Below are 10,234 nucleotides of genomic sequence, written 5' to 3' on the forward strand. Positions count from 1 at the left end.
CGCACAACGTCTGGTCAGGCTAGGTCGGGATAAGAGTACAGTTCGACCTCGATTATCTGGCCATGTCGGGACCGGCGCTCATCCGGATAAGCGAATTGGCCGGATATGGGAGACACAATGTTAATGTATATAGCTGCCATCCAAGCTGCCGTCCCAGTGCACTGGCAGCTAGGCAGGTAGCGTACCCCGCAACGGTGGTGTAATCTATGCTCTAGCCTGCGCAAAATTGTAGTCCCTTCTTCACAAAAATAAAGTATATCTCTATGTGAAAATCATACATGTTTTACCTCATTAGATATTGAGAAACCTATCATGCACATCTTATGAAATTAATGAAATAGATCCATGAAAGTCACTGTTTTTTCTCAATTTTGGGATGAAAAAAGAAAGTCCTTCACTGCGTGAACGCGTCCGGATAATAGAGATTTCCGGATAAAAGGAGGCCAGATAATCGAGGTTGAACTTTGAATATTTTTTGCATGTTGTTAAATTTGTGAATAGCACTCAACTCGCAAGATTCAGAGAATCAATGCTCTGCAGAACATATGGCCTATACAGAACATACAATGTATTTCTTGAAGCATTGGTAATCTTTTTTAAGATTGTTAGAACTTGATTTCAGATCGGCTTTCTTTGCTAAAACTATAATGTACATTCCACAAAGGTTATGTTATGTCTTGTTGCGTAAGATAGCTGAAATATTGCCCCCTGTAAATGTAATGTATATCTTATCCAAAATTGAAACTACAGTTTGTAGCTAAAACTTTGCCTCCTGAAAAGGCATTTGATACAATACTTATTTCTCATTCCAGTACATTGGTTCTCTGTCAAGAATTGAACCTCTTCCATAATCGGCATAAAAGTACCTTGGTAATCCTGATTGCTGAATATTTTGCTCACAAATTTTAGGAATATGTGATGTATGCAGTGTTGTAGTGTTTCTAGTTTGTTGAGCAAGTTTTGATAGTTTGCTTTGATGTACATGTATCATGCCGAATGAATACTTTGTTGTTGATTTGTGTAAGCAGTTATTTAGAGTACACTTGTATTAGTTTTGACGGGAAAGACTTGTTTCAACACTCTTTGGTTATTGACTCTGCGTTCTCTAACAGAAAATACCTTGAAGGACCAGAGTTGCTGCATATTTGAATTACAGAACATGAGGTCATTAATGCTATTTACAAAGTGACAGATAAAGCCAATCCAGAGCATGAAGCAAATGAAAAATAACATTTATATTCAGCAATATAAAGATGTCTAGGGCCTACACTTATGTTTCTTTATGCATTACTTTATGATAGAACTGTGTATGTATACAGTTGCATCTGTATTTTTTTTTAATAGGGTTTATTTTGTGAAATTGCAGCCTGAAGCAATTCTAGAATTCTAATATCATTTTTTGTTGTTATTTTATTTCTGATTTCTAGTATGATCTTTTGGACATTGTTTGCAATACCCATGACCTTGCCCTTTACAAAAGGTTCAAGTTCTTGTCAATTTTGTATGTGCAAATCAGTGGAAGACTTGCAGTTTGTTGCATCAGTGACAAAAATTGATGAAAATCATTTCTCAGCTGTGATGATGTGCTGCCTTTACATCCAAGGTACAATTTTGTATCTAATCATTTGACATTCCAGGGGATTATGTGTTTTTTCTGATTAATCATGCCAACATGCCTTGAAAAGAAGGTTTTTGTACAAAAATATTCCATGCAATATTATCATTTCCCCCCGCGTGCTCATCATTACTGTAACTGATCAACTGAATTCTGCCAATGATGTACTGTGCATGAAATTCTTGTGTGCATATTTGATTCAATAGATCATTAGGCAAATGGCATTTTACATGTACTGTCGTACCTTCATACATCGCTTTGCAGTCTTATCATTTTGTTCTTGGTGTGATGTTGTTAGCAACCAGTTGTCAGTTGCTTGGTTTAAGTGTGTTCTAGGACTTCAGTTTTTAAGGATTATTGAGACAAAAGTATGTGACCTGAAAAGATATGAGTCAATGACTTTTTATGACATGCTATAAGTAGGACAGCAATGCATCACAACTTTGTGTTGACTCAAAGGAAGTTGGGATCTCAAAACAGTATGAATGAGACCATTCTGAAACTGCCCTGGCCATGGGTTTCCAGACTAGGATGTTTATCTAGGTTGCTGTTGCTCCAGCTGTGTGCTGTGTTTAGTGATGGTGTTCTTGAACGAAAAAAAAAAACTTGCTTTATTTGTCAAAGGAAATTTGTTGGCTTCTACAGAAAGACTACTATAAAAGCACCTGATTGTGAATGAGTAGAGGTGTGTGTAGGTTGAATTTTGCAATAATTGCAAATCAGAATGTTGTGGTCTTTATTGTTTCATTCTGTTTCATTGGTACTTTTTTTGTCAGTTTTACCTGTTAGGTGGTTTTATTCTTGGTATTTTTGATGGCAAGATCTTTAAAATTATTCGATATGCTTTCATTGTACACTTGTATGTGTGCTCTTTAGATTCTTACACTTTAGATTCTGAGCATACATGTAGCTTGCTTGTGTTTCTAGGCCTATTCTTCCATTCCGACGTTTCCATCCATCTTTTTACCATTCTTCTGTGCCTTCTTCATAGCCAGTATATTAGCCTTGTTTGTAGTTTATAGACCTGGCAGTTCATCAGTCCCGATTCACACCTGAGAAATAAGAATGTGTTGTCAAAATGATCATCGTGGCTTGACACCAGAGCAGTGTTTGAGGAATACATGCCGATGTGTCTGTGTCAGGACTACAATGTACAATGTAGCTCAAGTATAGTACACCTGTAGACCACTTAAAAGCTGTGGTGTGGTAGCCCTGAGGTGTACCCTTACGTAGGATCACGTTTGGGTGTTGTGTGAACGCGCCAATGTTCTGGCACTAGATTCAGCATGTATGGCAAAAGATGCTGCCACTTTGCAGAATCCCTCTCAGTTTCAGATATACATTGTACTCCTAGTGTGAAAGACCACCATTGAGCATGATGGCTCATGGTAAGGGGCTCACTCTTGTAACTGATTGACAAATTGCCGTACATCGACGTAAATAATTTGTCAATCAGTTGCAATTAAAACATCTTGACGGAAAAATTTCATCAATTTGAATAGGGCTCACTCTTATTTTTCAAATGTGAATGGGGACTGTCATGTCTGATATTAAAAAGTGCTAGTATTTTTGATACTACGAAAGTGACTTCTGCCATTTGCTGAACACCAAGTCTTTCAGAACTCCTTTTCAGTTCTTTGACAGGAGAAAGTGGAATATCAACCCAAAAGATTTTTTTTAAAAATTTATTTTATTTTTTTTTTTAATGTCATGTGCACCATGATAGGATTTGCGAGATCATATGGTGTTCAGAGATTTCTTCATGTTGGGTGCCATCCAGCAGGAGATATGAAGGGCAAATGAAAAGTGGCCAGTAGACTGTACTTTGATTACAGAAAACAAAAACAAAAACAGCAGGTGTTCGGTGTTTCAAAGAGAAACAAATTAATTGACCATGACCTTGAATTTGTTTAATACAGGGTGTGATTAATGATTGTACAGTAGGACTGAAAAATTCTTTCTGATGCTACAGTCTAGAAGCAGGTAATGTTACAAAAAAAAATCTTTACAAATGTAAGTTACTGTAAAGAGGCTTTAAGGGTATGGAAGAGAAAATGTTAAAGGTTATTACCATTAAATAATGTGTATAGTATGGCCTAAGGTATTGCTTGGAACATGATATGTAACAGTTCATCTTGCAGATATACTTCAATTTGATGTAATCAGCTGACGGAAAGCAGGGCGTGGAATCTTTTAATGACAATCTCAGAGAATGACAACCCTTGGTGGTATCAAGATTCTGTTTTATCAGGCTTTATAAAAACAATGCAATGCAAAGAAACTTAAAAAAAAAATAGGGCAATACAAACTTACAACATTTGTATGTGGAACTTTGTTATATCAAGAATTTATTATTTTAGTGACCTTTCTGAAAGGAAAATGAAACATTTCTTAAGTTTTTTCTATCCTGCCAAGCAGGTATATTATCTTTTTTTGTTGTTGAAATTTCTAGTATTTGTTGCCCGCATGTGGCTTAATTTTTTTTTTTTTTTTCTGCAAACAAATGGAAATTACCTTTTGACTCACGACCTTACGATTGACAGACTTTGGATCTGAAATAAACAAGCGGTGTTTATTCCGAGGATACTGTGATTTATTTCGGATCTAAAGTCTGTCAGTCGTAAGGTCGTGAGTCGTTTAGTGTGCGGTGGGCTTTACTTTCCAAAGTCTTAATGGTTTCTACTAAATAAGGTTGACCATATTTAACCAGTGCAAAATGATAAAGAATCTCCTATTCAGTTGTAAAAAAAAAAAATAGGTCATCATACTACAGGTACTTTAGTAGTTCCCAGAGACAAATTCTCTCCTTTTTCTCCAAACTCAACCCAGCTACTGATTGTGTTAAAGAAAAAGAGAGAAAAAATTGTGTCTTTTCAAATGACCTGAATCTTGCAGAAAGTGTATTCACAGAAGTTCATCCATTTCTTATTCCTTCATAAGTACATGTACATCGTATGCTTTGATACACATGGTTAAAGCATTTTGAAATATTGTGTGTGTGTCTACAACATGTGCGTGCATGAGTGTGTGTGTATGGGAATGTGTTGTGTTAGTTCACTGATCCAGAAAAGCCTTGTAGCTGATTTTCTGCCAGATGTAGCCCTTGAAAATACATGTTCGGTGTACTTTTGTTTTTCTTTTCCTGTCCCATAGGTTGTTGGAATTCCATCTGACAGATGTGAGTAGAAAAGGAAAAAAGAGAGAATAAACACAGATGTAGTATTTTCAGTGTTTTTACTGAAATAGGTGGCTTTTGAAAGTAGAAAGGTGTTCTATATTCTTGATAGAGTCCAAACAAGCACAAGTGTCTTCATACCATACCTGCCTATGCATCTATCATTCTTCTTTCCCCTTGAAATAAAGCCAAAATCATGCAATGAACCTTGTATGTTGTGCAAAAAGTGTGCTTCTTTGTTCGTACTAAATCTAGACTAGATTTTAGACTCTGACATTTTTATTTGCTGAAGCAGCTGCTGAACTTCACTACATATGTTATTAAAAGTCGAGTGATGGCACAATCTTGAGACCTGTTGGCCTGGAGAAAAACAAAAGTCAAGATTGATTTTTTTGTGATGATGACAGATCTAAAAGGTCAAAAGTAATGCACTTATAATTCACAAGTGCGCTCCCTCAAAATTATGAGGGTAAGTAGTCAGCTGAAAACAATTGGTCTAGACTCCCCCCCCCCTTTTTTTTTCCTCCAGGCCAACAGGTTCTTGGGGATCATGCCATCGGTTGACTTCTGCATACAGCGAAGTTTTGCAGCTTGAATAAAAATATCTTACAAAGAGCCCATAATCTAGACTAGACCATACTCGGCATTTATTTACTTTGTTATGGTCAGTCAAAGACACACAGACAGACACACACACTGAAACATACAAGCATGCTGATTTACACCATTACTCACAGTACTACAGGGAATGAAACACCAATGTAAATGTGAATTGAGTGAGTGCAGCAATATTAGTAGAACACAGTGGTAGAGGGAAATCGGACAATCTGTTAAAATGTTTTTTTTTTTTTAAAGTTTCGATGCCACCATCGCTGAATGAGAAGAAAGAAACAGTTTGTGATGTTACCCATGGACAATGATATAAAGAAAATATAAAGAGAATTCCACATATTTTTATTTCTTTAGCATGATGAAAAAGCATGTGACTTAAGACTCTTAGAAAACATGGGGAATTATATAACTTTTAACACATGTCAGTATCTAGAGGAGGGAATGTGCACTTTTCATTAAAAAATCCAATTTTGTCAAATTTTCTTATTGTATAATCTGAATAATTACTGCCCATGCATGGCATCACAAACTGTTGTAGTCTTTTTATCCAGCCATGGCTAATCGTACACAATAAGTCAATGTAACTTTGAATGGACTGCCCAATTTTCCTCAAATGTCATTGCTGTATTCTACAAGAAATACTGCATGTCTTCAATCTATAGTTATACATTTTGGGTTTCATTCCCCTTTAATGTGGAGGACACTGAGCACATCATATGTATGAGAGAAAAATCAGATACAATAACAATCAAAGTACACATATGAACCAACTGGTGCTTACTGTACAATTGCTAAATTTATTTTTATCTCTGATGTTTTGTTTCAATCTCTCAACACAGAAGAGATTAAAGCAATTGTAGTACACAATGTCTTCATGCAACTGAAATTGCTATACAACTCGCCCTCCCCACCCCCACCCCCGCCCCCGAATAATATATACATATTACTATGTAATATATAGAACCTTTTTAAAAACTTTTATAGTACAGTATGACACACACACACAGATATACTATTGCACTACATTGTATTCTACAGCTCCAGTGTTGTGAGTTAAAAAGGGTGTGTGATACACTGTATGTCCCTAGCATTCTGTTTTCTGAAACACTGGGAGCTCGACCTATCTCGACTTTCTTGACTGACATGATCTTTATGAATTAAGATTTACAGACAGTGGCTTGTCCACATATGATTGTACATATTCCCATCTTGTGTGGAAAAAGAAAAGATGCTTTAATGTGACAGCACGAGCCTAATCGCACTATTGCAGTCTTTGAGGTTTCCCATTCTCATCCTAACTCAAAATGACAGCAATTGCTGTTGCAGGATTGGGGCCACAGCCCGATCCCTAACTTGATATATGCATGGAAGTTTTCAGTGCCATTGTCATATGGCAGATTAGATCACATCGGTCATGCAAATCTACAAATGCTTGCTAACGTCAAAACTCCATTTGAGTCACATACATTGTACTGTACACCTGGAAGTTCAACCCCAATTCCTGTCTACTTCAAATGTTACTAAGTACTATACTGATGACTTTTTGACCTATTTTGTTATTTAACATTTACAAGAAGGAAAAGAATATGATAATAATGTTGTTCTATGAAGTAATGATCAAAAAATGGATTTATACCATACAGATCCCATGAGCAATTTTTTCAAACAGCTACCAGTTATCAATATGTGGTAATGCAATAAGCTATACATTTTGAACCAGTCTGACAAGATTACAAACAAAAATAAAATAAATAGAGCAAATGCACGAGCATTTGAATTTAACCTGCCACTAGACCTAACCATGACCTGTGGCACTAGGCAACTGGCCAGCTGTACCACATGCAATGTACTGAGTTTGGTGGAAACAAATCAAATACTTCTACAGGTAAAAGTGGAATGTGGGAATGTAACCTTCCATCAAATCGCGTAAAACACAATTTCCTTGTCAAACATGTAACTCATCCTTGCATTACGCTTTAAATGTCATATAAATCCTGCATTAGCAATGGAATGTCGAAATGGAACCACTTAAATTTTTATCATTATTTAGATCAATGAATGCCCAAACTTGATGAAAATTCAAAAAGTCTTTTTTACAGTTACGTTGCAAACCATGCAACTTCCTGTGCAGAGGGAAGATATTTTGTAAAACTTTTTGAGGAGAGCTTACTCCCTTATGACATGTATTTTCTCCCCGTGGGACAGTAAAACTAAATTCAACAATAGGGTACAAACAAGTTTATGTATTGAAATCCAGCAATAATAGATCACACGTTAGTTTATAGTTTTCTGATGAATTCCTCATTGGAACGTGACTGCTTGTGGGTAAGACAGTGTTGCACATGACAGTCTTATGAAGCTAATTTGAAATCGAAAGAATAAAGCTAATATGTTGTCTCACAAAGCGAGGTAAACACGAAAATGTTCGTGTTTACCTCGCTTCATGAGACAACAGATTAGCTTTATTCTTTCAGTTGCTACCACGTGGATGAATATCTTCCGTACTATTAATCTGAAATCGTCGTGCAACCTGAAACCGAGAACGACATTTGCAATAATTAACCACTTCCTTTCTTCCCGGAAGGAAGGGCAGAGAGCCACTGATCAAAACTTCACCACGAGAAAAGAATCTACAGCATATCATCGAATGCATACCAGTATCACCAGTTTAAGTGCTATTCCACTGACTTTAAAAAAAGGTGCTATCTCTTAATATCTTGCTAATTATAAGTTAATAAATACGGCATGTTCATGGCATTTTTTCACAATCCATGCATGATCCAATGTAAAATCTTTTTGCTTTTTTCACATTGCATATGAATGCTATTGATTTAACCACGGGATAAAATGACTTAAAAATGATAATACCACACTGACATTTGCTTTTCATTTCATAACACTTCAGTTTTTGTCCATGGACACATAGGGTATTAAAGTACACATTTAAAATGAAAAGGAAGTCAACTTCAGTGGAATATGAAATTAGAATATTTCTTCAAGGCTCCAGGAAACTCTTCAACAATTTAACCAGTTCCTGTACGTAATAAATCTACCAAAAAGAAATTGATAGATAAGTCACAGAAAAACCCACAAACACTCAAAACATAAAACTAATTGAAGAAATCAAACCAATAATAATTTTACCTGCTACATGTCAAGGAAAATTGTGAGAGTGCTGGAAATGATGATGCATATGATTCCCTAAATTGGCATTGCATGATGAATTTCCTAAACAGCTAGTCAATTTATGAGGGAAAGGAATGAAAGGAATGATTTTATGACAAAAAGACAAGGATGAAATTCCTACATTTCTCAGACATGAAAGTACTTTACCAATCTAAGTACATCTTCAATACACCTGATTATAGCCGAATTTTATAACAGATTCGTCTTTGCTTTCATAGAGATGAATTTAAGTACAAGTGTATAACTAAAGCCTAGTCAAACTAGTTTTACGTTCACTTAAAAATGACTAACATAGTGAATATAAAAATTCTCACGATTCATTCCTGGACTTCACATTTAAGTACTATCCATCGTAGCATACATGGGCAAAGTGACATCTTCAACAAGACACAAGGCAATATTCAAAAGGCTGTCCACATGATAAAAAGGTGCTTGGGCTTTAAGTAGAAATTTAGTGAGAAGCTCAACACAAATGAATCCATAGTCAATTTCCCATGAGTTCACAACGGCTGTCGCTATTTTCAAGGAAACACGATTGATAAAATAATATCCTACTTGTTGTCATTGAGTTTTCACTTCACTCGTTCAAGGTTTACGTGATTGAATCAGTGTGGCTGGAAGATTTTTTACTCAATTACATCAATTAGACACAATCAAATCCACGCTGGAATCAAGCAGTCTACTCGCTAATTAAACTCTAGTCTCTACGAGATAAAAATCATCATGATCTGATCTGATATAAAATCATTACATACAATGTATCGACATATATGCACATAAGAGAATTCCTGTACATTTAGAAAGGAAAGAAACAAAAGGAATATTTACACTCTTTTCATGTACATATCTATAGTCCTGAAGATATCTAAAATGCTCTAGGAAAACTACAATGTACTTTTGCTAGCAACAGCATACCAGCATGTGACATCGACACATAACACATTTCACATTTGAAATGCTCTTTGTACACCTTCAATATGTACATTAATACATCTATAGTACTAAGCAGTCCTGTATTTACACATGTGGGGACGACATGTCCTCTCATGAAACTGAATGCAAAGAATGATTTACAAACCGAAGTACCCATGCCTCGATTAATCTATATACACGGCAATAGACTCTTCCAAAGTGCTTAACTGCTAATACATATCACTATCTTGCAGTTCACGCCATCACTGATCGAAACACTACAGTGTTAAATCAGCCACCATCACATAAACTCTTCACAAACGCAAAGTTGGTGAAGGGCATTTACACTGGTGTCTCTTCTCCTGGACAATGGTAAAACATTGGGGAAAATCCAGACTCCATATCGTAACTCATGACATTTGCAACCAAATATAACTGGAAATATTCATATATTACCACCATTTTCATGATTTTGTTTTGTTTTGTTTCTTTTTTGGTCCAAAAATGAGAAAGGAGAATATTTCCCTCATAGAGATGTTCAAGGATACGTTGTATCTCATCTTTAATGAGATCATAAATTTGTGAGAGAAAAGTTACAAGCACACAAAAACTCACCTTCTTTTCTAACTTTCTGTTCTTTTTGTTTTCACCAACCAATATAAAGTTCAGTGATGTGTTTGTGGCAGTATGTGCTGAATTTGTCTCGCAGTGTGAATGCTCAAAGGATTAGGTCA

Source organism: Diadema setosum, chromosome 20, assembly GCF_964275005.1.
Source record: "Diadema setosum chromosome 20, eeDiaSeto1, whole genome shotgun sequence".
Classification (NCBI taxonomy): domain Eukaryota; kingdom Metazoa; phylum Echinodermata; class Echinoidea; order Diadematoida; family Diadematidae; genus Diadema; species Diadema setosum.